At 36.3% G+C, this 12,165-nt stretch overlaps 1 protein-coding gene across 1 annotated transcript in view; it reads left to right on the top strand.

The window, feature by feature from the left end:
• LOC311241725 (uncharacterized protein) overlaps positions 1-12,165 on the top strand; it is a gene marked incomplete at its 3' end in the record, with an annotated part of 81,198 nt that overhangs the window by 6,132 nt on the left and 62,901 nt on the right. The gene's annotated exons all lie outside the window — the stretch shown is intronic.

Genomic DNA, 12,165 nt, shown 5'->3' on the forward strand with positions numbered 1-12,165 from the left:
TACACATATAATATCAATAAACGTAGATACTTATAACATATATTTGAAAATAAAATGAATATGAACACCTTTAACTATATATATACATTCTACTAAAAGTAAGTAGTCATGCCAATAATAAAAATATGAATATCCAACTAAACTACATAGATAAGCATAGGAGATGAGCAAATATTAAAAACAAAAAATGAAAGCTTATCAACTGAAACAGTCATTCAGTGATTGTGTCTATGTATGACAAAAACAGGCAAACAGATTGTTAAGTGTAAGTACAGTATTAATGTTTGCATGTAACTGCACTTTAACTGTTCCACAGTAAGAGGGCGCTATAGGCGTAAGGAGACGCAGCTATTGTAACTGACGTCAGGTATCAGGTATAAGGGATTGTTCCCTGCCCCTCTGTCTCTCTCTCTCTCTAGCTCTCATGGAGAGCAGGTCTAGTGGCGCAAATGTACATATTAAATAAACCACACCAGTTAAGGCTAAAGGAGAAAATATTAAAAACAAAAAATGAAAGCTTATCAACTGAAACACTGTCATTCAGTGATTGTGTTTATGTATGACAAAAACAGGCAAACAGATTGTTAAGTGTAAGTACAGTATTAATGTTTGCATGTAACTGCACTTTAACTGTTCCACAGTAAGAGGGCGCTATAGGCGTAAGGAGACGCAGCTATTGTAACTGACGTCAGGTATCAGGTATAAGGGATTGTTCCCTGCCCCTCTGTCTCTCTCTCTCTCTCTAGCTCTCATGGAGAGCAGGTCTAGTGGCGCAAATGTACATATTAAATAAACCACGCCAGTTAAGGCTAAAGGAGACCTCGTCGTCATGACCAGTTATTGCTCCCCATGTGACTCTGTCAACACAGATTTTTCCCCCTTTTTCTTAATTATTCTGCCCTAGTTGCAGAGACAGCAATTCCAATTGCTTCCTGGCTTCCTGGCTTCCTGGCTTCTTGGAGTTGGTCCTGATTCACCCCCAGGCACTGCTCATGGAACCATCTTTCACAGGTGTCACACTGTAGCTGTAAAATGAAATGAGTCACCATCAAATCTGATACATCTTGTCATCGGAAATGATGAAGTAATGAAGTGCAATAGAGAATAATTTTGGCAAAATTAGATTCATGTCAACTTTATTACATGTAGCTATAGTCTGTAGCATACTCGCCTCAAACACCAGTTTAATAATATCAGAAAATAAGTATATTATGTCTAAATTTTCAGTTTTTCAAATAGAAATGTTTTTTAGGTAGTTATAGGTAGAAGATTTATAGTTCTGGGAAAACCCCATGTTGCATCACTATAATGTAGTTACCTTTTGGTATTCATTGGTCAGTTATGTATTGCATACGACCTGCTTCTCCCTGCTTCCCATGTTTTAATAGTGACTTACAGGATGTTGGTGTGTGAAAGAGGACACCAGCAGATAACACACACAAACCTCTCTCCAAGTGGTCAATTTGTGTTGCCTCAAGGTATAATTTGGTTTCCAGGCCTGATCTGGTGGACATGTACCATCAGTCTCCCAGCGGCGTAGAGTGAGGTGGAGGAACCGCGGGGTGTGCTAATTCAGTGCCCCATATTGCTATTTTCCAAGCTAATGTAGCTTTGTCAACGCTGCATTGAGGCTATTGTCATCATGTGGGTGGACTTAGGCTCAAACCTGGGGTGAAGTTACACTTTAATTTAATATGTTGCTATTAGACATGATTAGAATTGTCAGTATCCCTATTCCACTACTCATCACATTTTATATTCTCTCTGTTCATTATATGTGTAAACAATGTATATACATTACCATTTATCTGAGAGAAGTTGTCTTGACTGTTTTGTTAGTAAATCAATTTATATCGGTTACACAGTCATTTTGAATAGAGTTAATGTGTGTGGGCTGCAGCAGGGCTGACGCACGAGGTTGGCGTAAAAACATTATTCGCCATGCGCCGAAAAGTAGAAATCGAAGCATGGCCCTGCAGCATTTTCACTGGACCGCCTGATCTGGATAGACCCAGTGACTCAACACTTTTGTAAATACATCTAATATCATAAATAGAATTTGATTAGAATTGATTAGACACACTATACACTACGACAAACACTCACCCAATCTGTAGTGGGAGGCCCAGATCCTGGGGGCTTTGAAACTGAAATTACTCAAAAAGTACACAGTAAAAATATTTCATATACTTTGTACAAGTAGTCTAAGAGGTACTAAGTACAACCATGGCAGTTTCATAAGGTGCTTATGGGAAAATCTTTTTTTATCCCACATCAAAGTTAGTCGAAAATGCTGATTCTGGGGACTTTGAAACTCAAATTACTCAAAAAGTACACAGTAAAAATATTTCATATAATTTGTACAGGTAGTCTAAGAGGTACTAAGTACAACCATGGCAGTTTCATAAGGTGCTTATGGGAAAATCTTTTTTTATCCCACATCAAAGTTAGTCGAAAATGCTGATTCTGGGGACTTTGAAACTGAAATTACTCAAAAAGTACACAGTAAAAATATTTCATATAATTTGTACAGGTAGTCTAAGAGGTACTAAGTACAACCATGGCAGTTTCATAAGGTGCTTATGGGAAAATCTTTTTTTATCCCACATCAAAGTTAGTAGAAAATGCTGATTCTGGGGACTTTGAAACTGAAATTACTCAAAAAGTACACAGTAAAAATATTTCATATAATTTGTACACGTAGTCTAAGAGGTACTAAGTACAACCATGGCAGTTTCATAAGGTGCTTATGGGAAAATCTTTTTTTATCCCACATCAAAGTTAGTCGAAAATGCTGATTCTGGGGACTTTGAAACTGAAATTACTCAAAAAGTACACAGTAAAAATATTTCATATAATTTGTACAGGTAGTCTAAGAGGTACTAAGTACAACCATGGCAGTTTCATAAGGTGCTTATGGGAAAATCTTTTTTTATCCCACATCAAAGTTAGTCGAAAATGCTGATTCTGGGGACTTTGAAACTGAAATTACTCAGAAAGTACACAGTAAAAATATTTCATATAATTTGTACAGGTAGTCTAAGAGGTACTAAGTACAACCATGGCAGTTTCATAAGGTGCTTATGGGAAAATCTTTTTTTATCCCACATCAAAGTTAGTCGAAAATGCTGATTCTGGGGACTTTGAAACTGAAATTACTCAAAAAGTACACAGTAAAAATATTTCATATAATTTGTACAGGTAGTCTAAGAGGTACTAAGTACAACCATGGCAGTTTCATAAGGTGCTTATGGGAAAATCTTTTTTTATCCCACATCAAAGTTAGTCGAAAATGCTGATTCTGGGGACTTTGAAACTGAAATTACTCAAAAAGTACACAGTAAAAATATTTCATATAATTTGTACACGTAGTCTAAGAGGTACTAAGTACAACCATGGCAGTTTCATGAGGTGCTTATGGGAAAATCTTTTTTTATCCCACATCAAAGTTAGTCGAAAATGCTGATTCTGGGGACTTTGAAACTGAAATTACTCAAAAAGTACACAGTAAAAATATTTCATATAATTTGTACAGGTAGTCTAAGAGGTACTAAGTACAACCATGGCAGTTTCATCAAGTGCTTATGGGAAAATCTTTTTTTATCCCACATCAAAGTTAGTCGAAAATGCTGATTCTGGGGACTTTAAAACTGAAATTACTCAAAAAGTACACAGTAAAAATATTGCATATAATTTGTACAAGTAGTCTAAGAGGTACTAAGTACAACCATGGCAGTTTCATAAGGTGCTTATGGGAAAATCTTTTTTTATCCCACATCAAAGTTAGTCGAAAATGCTGATTCTGGGGACTTTAAAACTGAAATTACTCAAAAAGTACACAGTAAAAATATTTCATATAATTTGTACAAGTAGTCTAAGAGGTACTAAGTACAACCATGGCAGTTTCATAAGGTGCTTATGGGAAAATCTTTTTTTATCCCACATCAAAGTTAGTCGAAAATGCTGATTCTGGGGACTTTGAAACTGAAATTACTCAAAAAGTACACAGTAAAAATATTTCATATAATTTGTACAGGTAGTCTAAGAGGTACTAAGTACAACCATGGCAGTTTCATAAGGTGCTTATGGGAAAATCTTTTTTTATCCCACATCAAAGTTAGTAGAAAATGCTGATTCTGGGGACTTTGAAACTCAAATTACTCAAAAAGTACACAGTAAAAATATTTCATATAATTTGTACACGTAATCTAAGAGGTACTAAGTACAACCATGGCAGTTTCATAAGGTGCTTATGGGAAAATCTTTTTTTATCCCACATCAAAGTTAGTCGAAAATGCTGATTCTGGGGACTTTGAAACTGAAATTACTCAAAAAGTACACAGTAAAAATATTTCATATAATTTGTACAGGTAGTCTAAGAGGTACTAAGTACAACCATGGCAGTTTCATAAGGTGCTTATGGGAAAATCTTTTTTTATCCCACATCAAAGTTAGTCGAAAATGCTGATTCTGAGGACTTTAAAACTGAAATTACTCAAAAAGTACACAGTAAAAATATTTCATATAATTTGTACAAGTAGTCTAAGGGGTACTAAGTACAACCATGGCAGTTTCATAAGGTGCTTATGGGAAAATCTTTTTTTATCCCACATCAAAGTTAGTCGAAAATGCTGATTCTGGGGACTTTGAAACTGAAATTACTCAAAAAGTACACAGTAAAAATATTTCATATAATTTGTACAGGTAGTCTAAGAGGTACTAAGTACAACCATGGCAGTTTCATCAAGTGCTTATGGGAAAATCTTTTTTTATCCCACATCAAAGTTAGTCGAAAATGCTGATTCTGGGGACTTTAAAACTGAAATTACTCAAAAAGTACACAGTAAAAATATTGCATATAATTTGTACAAGTAGTCTAAGAGGTACTAAGTACAACCATGGCAGTTTCATAAGGTGCTTATGGGAAAATCTTTTTTTATCCCACATCAAAGTTAGTCGAAAATGCTGATTCTGGGGACTTTAAAACTGAAATTACTCAAAAAGTACACAGTAAAAATATTTCATATAATTTGTACAAGTAGTCTAAGAGGTACTAAGTACAACCATGGCAGTTTCATAAGGTGCTTATGGGAAAATCTTTTTTTATCCCACATCAAAGTTAGTCGAAAATGCTGATTCTGGGGACTTTGAAACTGAAATTACTCAAAAAGTACACAGTAAAAATATTTCATATAATTTGTACAGGTAGTCTAAGAGGTACTAAGTACAACCATGGCAGTTTCATAAGGTGCTTATGGGAAAATCTTTTTTTATCCCACATCAAAGTTAGTCGAAAATGCTGATTCTGAGGACTTTAAAACTGAAATTACTCAAAAAGTACACAGTAAAAATATTTCATATAATTTGTACAGGTAGTCTAAGAGGTACTAAGTACAACCATGGCAGTTTCATAAGGTGCTTATGGGAAAATCTTTTTTTATCCCACATCAAAGTTAGTCGAAAATGCTGATTCTGGGGACTTTGAAACTCAAATTACTCAAAAAGTACACAGTAAAAATATTTCATATAATTTGTACAGGTAGTCTAAGAGGTACTAAGTACAACCATGGCAGTTTCATCAAGTGCTTATGGGAAAATCTTTTTTTATCCCACATCAAAGTTAGTCGAAAATGCTGATTCTGGGGACTTTGAAACTGAAATTACTCAAAAAGTACACAGTAAAAATATTTCATATAATTTGTACACGTAGTCTAAGAGGTACTAAGTACAACCATGGCAGTTTCATGAGGTGCTTATGGGAAAATCTTTTTTTATCCCACATCAAAGTTAGTCGAAAATGCTGATTCTGGGGACTTTGAAACTGAAATTACTCAAAAAGTACACAGTAAAAATATTTCATATAATTTGTACAGGTAGTCTAAGAGGTACTAAGTACAACCATGGCAGTTTCATCAAGTGCTTATGGGAAAATCTTTTTTTATCCCACATCAAAGTTAGTCGAAAATGCTGATTCTGGGGACTTTAAAACTGAAATTACTCAAAAAGTACACAGTAAAAATATTGCATATAATTTGTACAAGTAGTCTAAGAGGTACTAAGTACAACCATGGCAGTTTCATAAGGTGCTTATGGGAAAATCTTTTTTTATCCCACATCAAAGTTAGTCGAAAATGCTGATTCTGGGGACTTTAAAACTGAAATTACTCAAAAAGTACACAGTAAAAATATTTCATATAATTTGTACAAGTAGTCTAAGAGGTACTAAGTACAACCATGGCAGTTTCATAAGGTGCTTATGGGAAAATCTTTTTTTATCCCACATCAAAGTTAGTCGAAAATGCTGATTCTGGGGACTTTGAAACTGAAATTACTCAAAAAGTACACAGTAAAAATATTTCATATAATTTGTACAGGTAGTCTAAGAGGTACTAAGTACAACCATGGCAGTTTCATAAGGTGCTTATGGGAAAATCTTTTTTTATCCCACATCAAAGTTAGTAGAAAATGCTGATTCTGGGGACTTTGAAACTCAAATTACTCAAAAAGTACACAGTAAAAATATTTCATATAATTTGTACACGTAATCTAAGAGGTACTAAGTACAACCATGGCAGTTTCATAAGGTGCTTATGGGAAAATCTTTTTTTATCCCACATCAAAGTTAGTCGAAAATGCTGATTCTGGGGACTTTGAAACTGAAATTACTCAAAAAGTACACAGTAAAAATATTTCATATAATTTGTACAGGTAGTCTAAGAGGTACTAAGTACAACCATGGCAGTTTCATAAGGTGCTTATGGGAAAATCTTTTTTTATCCCACATCAAAGTTAGTCGAAAATGCTGATTCTGAGGACTTTAAAACTGAAATTACTCAAAAAGTACACAGTAAAAATATTTCATATAATTTGTACAAGTAGTCTAAGGCAGGGGTTCCCAAACTTTTCAGGCCGGGACCCAGAAAATAAGGCGTCAGAGAGCCGCGGCCCAATGCACATCGTCAGGCTTTTTTTTCTTTTGTTTTGCCAGGCGACCGATTGTTTAAGCCAAATATCACTTCAATCCTATTAAGTTAGTTCAAGTTAGTTATTCATTTATATGTGCTATGTATGAGAGGGCTAACTTGTTGCAAAATAATAATGATAATAATAATAGCCTCATTAAAATACTATTGTTGCTTCGGTTGTTTTCAGCGTTTTATGTGCATAATCTGTTATTTAGTTTGAAATGTTCGTTGAAATAAGTAGATTTTTCGTTTTTGTTTATTTATTAAGTTTATATAAAACCATATAGTCACATTTTCGAATACAATAGAATAGAATTTTAGAATACAACTAGAAACACTGTCCTGGCCTGCTTCTAAGTTCAGTGGCCTAAAAAAAAAAAAAAAAAAAAATGATTTTTTTCCTTTTTTTTTTCTTTTTTTTATCATCTCGCGGCCCTCCCGTGGCTGCTCGCGGCCCACCTTTGGGTCGCGACCCCGACTTTGGGAACCACTGGTCTAAGGGGTACTAAGTACAACCATGGCAGTTTCATAAGGTGCTTATGGGAAAATCTTTTTTTATCCCACATCAAAGTTAGTCGAAAATGCTGATTCTGGGGACTTTGAAACTGAAATTACTCAAAAAGTACACAGTAAAAATATTTCATATAATTTGTACAGGTAGTCTAAGAGGTACTAAGTACAACCATGGCAGTTTCATCAAGTGCTTATGGGAAAATCTTTTTTTATCCCACATCAAAGTTAGTCGAAAATGCTGATTCTGGGGACTTTAAAACTGAAATTACTCAAAAAGTACACAGTAAAAATATTGCATATAATTTGTACAAGTAGTCTAAGAGGTACTAAGTACAACCATGGCAGTTTCATAAGGTGCTTATGGGAAAATCTTTTTTTATCCCACATCAAAGTTAGTCGAAAATGCTGATTCTGGGGACTTTAAAACTGAAATTACTCAAAAAGTACACAGTAAAAATATTTCATATAATTTGTACAAGTAGTCTAAGAGGTACTAAGTACAACCATGGCAGTTTCATAAGGTGCTTATGGGAAAATCTTTTTTTATCCCACATCAAAGTTAGTCGAAAATGCTGATTCTGGGGACTTTGAAACTGAAATTACTCAAAAAGTACACAGTAAAAATATTTCATATAATTTGTACAGGTAGTCTAAGAGGTACTAAGTACAACCATGGCAGTTTCATAAGGTGCTTATGGGAAAATCTTTTTTTATCCCACATCAAAGTTAGTAGAAAATGCTGATTCTGGGGACTTTGAAACTCAAATTACTCAAAAAGTACACAGTAAAAATATTTCATATAATTTGTACACGTAATCTAAGAGGTACTAAGTACAACCATGGCAGTTTCATAAGGTGCTTATGGGAAAATCTTTTTTTATCCCACATCAAAGTTAGTCGAAAATGCTGATTCTGGGGACTTTGAAACTGAAATTACTCAAAAAGTACACAGTAAAAATATTTCATATAATTTGTACAGGTAGTCTAAGAGGTACTAAGTACAACCATGGCAGTTTCATAAGGTGCTTATGGGAAAATCTTTTTTTATCCCACATCAAAGTTAGTCGAAAATGCTGATTCTGAGGACTTTAAAACTGAAATTACTCAAAAAGTACACAGTAAAAATATTTCATATAATTTGTACAAGTAGTCTAAGGGGTACTAAGTACAACCATGGCAGTTTCATAAAGTGCTTATGGGAAAATCTTTTTTTTATCCCACATCAAAGTTAGTCGAAAATACTCATTGTTCTATAAAAAGGACTTTGAAACTCAAATTACTCAAAGTACACAGTAAAAGTAGTTAATATTATTTGTGCAAGTAGTCTTGAGAAGTATTAAGTACAAACATGGCAGTGTAATAAACTACTTATGAAATAATAGAAATGAACCACATGCCATCCTTTACTTTGAAATCCTCACCGGAAGTGTTCCTCTGTGGAATTGTCTGTAGCTTTTGTTTAGTGGTCGAATATACTGCGCGTCCTATTGATTCGATGTTCAATAATACTGCACATACGAAACGTCCTATTGATTAGACTAAACGTCCTATTGATTCGATGCGCATTCAATGTCATATTAAGTATTTCTGTAAGATCTACTTGCGAGACTGTGTTCAAAAGTCACGTCGGTTCATTACAACAGCCTCCCAGGGTTGTTTGAATGCATTACCGTAAACCTGGAACTAATCGCGCACTCGAAAAACAAGAGCGGCTCACTTGACCACGCAAAAGCAAAAGACGGCTCACTTGACCGCAGTCGAGTACTGTATATGATTTTTTTTTACCAGCCAAACAGATTTTTTACCAGCCATAAATAAATCACAAATTGTGATAATTACTTCTTTGTATGTGTTTGTCTAAATTGATTTCAATTATAGTAATAATCACACCGTGTCTCTACTCTTTAAAATATTTATTACCATAAAACATTAATAAGTGTCTCTACTCTTCACAATATTAGCATAAAACATATTAATCACACCGTCTCTACTCTTCAAAATATTAGGATATTAACATGAAAGAAGAGGGAACTATTCTGGACTGGGTTGGGCTGAACTGGGCAGTGAAAGATGCTGGACTGGGTTGGGTAGGGAAAGTTGGGCTGGTCTAGGTTGCACTGGGTTGGGCTGGACTGGGCTGGGCAGTGAAAGAACCAAGCATTTCACTGTAATGTAATAGCTAAATAAAACACAACTTGAACTTGACTTGTTACATTTGCACTCTGGTTGGATGCCAAACATATTCTGGTTGTACTGTACTTGTGCTGTATGATGACAATACATTGGAATCGAATCTCATGTCAACGCTAGGGGTTCAGCAGGTGTATTCTGAATGACAAGTATGACAAATGACAACATCACCGTTGTGAAGGGCATATGGGCGAGTGGTGATATGGGGGGAAACCCGGTAATAATTCGGTAATAATAAAATGTCACTCGGCTGCATTGAAAGCTTGGCGTTGCTAATAAACATTTAAAATCATTTTTATAAACGAGTAAAAAAATCACTGAGCTAGCCTTGTGCGTGCCTGGTGCGCCCAGCAATCACAGCGCTCCTGCGTGAAAATGCGGAAGCAGCCATTTTAGCCAAGGCTAGCTCAGTGATTTTTAAATGTTGATTAAATGTTTATTAGCAACGCCGAGCTTTAAACCCTGCCGTGTGTGTGTGAAACCCTAATGCAACAGTGAGTACCTTTGAAATTTATATCTGATATATTTTGGACCCACCGCTCGTCTTTAACCAGTGCTTGATGTGCACATTAACATGGCTAGTAACGTGGGAGCCAGTGACTGCGTATCGCAGTCACGAAAGGGGCTATGGAATCGTTAGCCTTGTCATTCTCATCCGACTCGAAGGAGACGCGTCGTGTGCTGTTGTTCGCCCCCATGTCAGACCGCACTGATATCCGAAAGCGACGACTCTACATGCAATTATTTTCATCCACTGATGTGTTTTTGTCTAAGTTTGTCTACGTTGTCAAGCCGGTGACAGGAGTCTGTAGGGCCGCACGCAGTGGTCTGTCCACTTCCCCTAGATGGGCGACATCTTCTAGAAAACGAGTGTTCATTGGAGGAGCTTAGAGCGCAACGATGATGTTCATTAGTTATGGATTATTATGAGGCGCAAATGGGAGGAATCATAAGGGGGGAGTCAGAGTTCGGCTTGTGCCGGTGAGCGAATCAGCAGATTGCAGAATGATTTTTTTTGTTTTGTTTACTACTCGCCAGTGTGGCGAGTGCTCTTCATGAATCACTCGCCAAACATAAATAATAGAATAGAATAGAATAGAATAGAATAGAATAGATCTTTATTGTCATTGTTACAGTTGTTACAACGAAATAAAAAAATGCAACCCTAGGTGCTAGTAAAATAAGAATAAAAACAGTCCTAAACACAGTGTTAAATATAAAAACAGGGTGGGGCGTAAATAACATTAATAAAACAGGGGGGTATAAAATATAATTGCACTATCTCTTAATGGTGTGTGTGCGTGTGCATGGTGGGGGGGGGGGGGGGGGGGGTGCAAGGAGGCTGTTGTTTTCAAATTTAGCTGAGTTTAGTGCACATATGGCCCTGGGGTAAAAACTAAACTTCAGTCTGTTAGTCCGGGTGGCATGACGCTGAAACGCCTGCCCGAGCGCAGCCGCACGAGGTGCTTGTTGCCCGGGTGGTGTGGGTCCTTCAGTATTTGTCATAATAGGGGTGTAACGGTACGTGTATTCGTCCCGCGGATTTACGGTACGGCCGTCACGGTGCGGTACGCGCACCCATGCGACGAATACGCCCCACAGCGCAAACACACCCACATGCAGGCACTCGCGAGGTCCGTGTGAGAACAGCGCGCGTGGCCGGGCACACCGAGTCAGACTTCAGAGCGGCAAAAGTGCACGGAGAAAGGCACATTTACGGAACAGCTGCAGGGTCATTACAGTTTTCTTTCGTTTTCTTGTGCGCCCAATAACGTTAACCAAATGAAACCAATGGAAAGAAAGACACACTCGTCGCCGACACACACACACACACACGCTAACAAACACATTCTCCCCTTCCGGACTCACAGGCACAATCAAATAAAAAGAAGAAACATACTTTTCCGGATAGATCAACTGAGCTCCACTGTGTTTAAATCCAAATAATCCTCTGCCATTGTTGTAATATGTCATCTGTTCTCTAGTATTCAGTCTGGTCGTGAAGTTAAATTCTCTCTGGAAGTGAAAGTGAAACTTAGCAAGGATAAGTTTAAAGGGGCAGTAGGCAAGTGGATGCCTGAACACAGAATGACACCAGTATCACTAATTACCATGGCAAGCCTATAGAAAAATATTCTATTTAATAATAATAATTATAATAATTATCATAAATATAATATATTAAAAAATATATATATTTTTTTTATTATATTAATAATAATAATAATAATAATATATATATTTTTTCTGTTGTACCAAACTCGTACCGAACCGTGACCCCAATACCGAGGTACGTACCGAACCGTGGCTTCTGTGTACCGTTACACCCCTAATAAATAATACTCGCATTTGGCGAGTAAAATGGCCTAATTTCCTCCTCTGGTTACATACATACATAGTTATATAAGGTCTGTTCTCCTGATAAGCCAATCATTTCCAAGTCAGAATCTCCACATTTTGTTTTCAGTCTGACAAATAGACTGGATAGCCTAGCCTG

Source organism: Notolepis coatsorum, assembly GCF_963971535.1.
Source record: "Notolepis coatsorum genome assembly, chromosome: 1".
NCBI classification, from domain to species: Eukaryota; Metazoa; Chordata; class Actinopteri; order Aulopiformes; family Paralepididae; genus Notolepis; species Notolepis coatsorum.